A 1,603-nucleotide genomic window follows, 5' to 3' on the forward strand; every position below is an offset into this window, starting at 1 on the left:
ACAACAAGGTACGGTTCGCCTTCCTGACCGCGTCCCCACACTGTTGGCCCATGTTCATTTTGGCATCAATAACGACTCCAAGATCCTTTTCTGCCTCCGCACTGACAAGAAGGGAGTTCCCCAACCTGTAAGCATGGTGCTGGTTCTTCCTCCCCAGGTGCATCACTCTGCACTTATCAGTGTTGAAACCCATCCTGTTCTCATCCACCCACCCCTGTAACCTGTCTAGGTCTGATTGCAGCCTATTCCTCCCTTCTAGTGTGCCCACATCCCCCCACATCTTAGTGTTGTCTGCAAATTTGAACAGGGTGCTTTTTACCCCCTCGTCCAAGTCACTGATGAACATGTTGAACAGTGCGGGCCCGAGGACTGAGCCCTGGGGGACCCCACTGCCCACATCCCTCCAGGTCAAAAATGACCCATCCACCACCACTCTCTGGGTGCGGCCCTCCAGCCAACTCGTGATCCATTTGACTGCGTGGGTGTCGACACCACAGTCCCCTAGTTTTTTAATGAGAATGGGGTGAGAGACAATGTTGAAAGACTACGTCCGCTGCTACCCCTGCGTCTAACGATTTGGTGACCTGGTCACAGAAGGCCACCAGGTTGGTCTGACAGGACTTGCCTCTAATGAACCCGTGTTGGTTGCCCCTAAGCATAACCTCCCCTGCTGGCCCCTCGTGGACATGTGCCAGGATAATTCTCTGAAAAAGCTTACCCAGGACCGAGGTAAGACTAACTGGCCTATAGTTTCCTGGGTCCTCCTTCCTCCCTTTTTTTGAAAATGGGAACCATGTTGGCCCTCTTCTAGTCCTCTGGCACCGCACCAGAGCACCACGAGTGCTCGTAAAGCTGTGCCAGGGGTCCTGCAATGACCTCTGCTAATTCGCTCAGCACTCTGGAGTGGAGATCGTCAGGACCAGCTGATTTAAATATGTCCAGTCCCTCCAGAAGTTCCCTGACTAGGGCCTCACTGACCCTAGGCCTGGGTGCGCCTCCCCTGGGGGCTATGGGGGTCCCGGTGGGGGGGCTGATCTGGTCCCTGCTCAGGAAATGGAGGCAAAGAAGTTGTTAAATAGGTTATCTTTGTCATCTGGTGCGATGACCAGATTTCCTAGCATGTCTTGCAAAGGCCCCACATTACCTGGTACCTTCTTTCTGCCCCCTATGCATTTAAAAAAGGACTTCTTGTTGTCCTTGATCTGGGTTGCTAGTCTCAGTTCCATCTCTGACTTGGCCTTCCTGACCACCCCCCTACGGCCCCAAGCAACCAAGGTATAGTTCTGCCTGGTGATGGCCCCTCCCTTCCATCGGGTGCATGCCTCCTTTTTACCTAGGAGACATTCCCGTATGCTTTTGGTGAGCCATGGGGGCCTTTGCACCCTCTTGCCTCCTTTGATCTGTGTTGGGATTACCTCCCTTTGGGCTTGGAGGATCATCTCCTTAAGGAACAACCCCTCTTTTTGGACACCTGACTCCTCTCCCTTCCAGGACCTCTGTAGCTCCCTGACTATTCTCCTTACCTCATCGAAGTCCGCCGTCCTGAAGTCCAGGGCTGCTGTCTTGCTGCATGCCTTTGCCACCTTGTGCTGGATGGTGAATT

The 1,603-nt window shown here is 53.6% G+C and overlaps 1 protein-coding gene across 2 annotated transcripts in view; it reads left to right on the top strand.

Moving 5' to 3' along the window:
- HNF1A (HNF1 homeobox A) overlaps positions 1–1,603 on the top strand; it is a 37,984-nt gene that overhangs the window by 17,628 nt on the left and 18,753 nt on the right. The gene's annotated exons all lie outside the window — the stretch shown is intronic.

The sequence above is a fragment of the Gavialis gangeticus genome, unplaced genomic scaffold (assembly GCF_001723915.1).
Source record: "Gavialis gangeticus isolate Ggan-Ray unplaced genomic scaffold, GavGan_comp1, whole genome shotgun sequence".
Lineage (NCBI taxonomy): Eukaryota > Metazoa > Chordata > Crocodylia > Gavialidae > Gavialis > Gavialis gangeticus.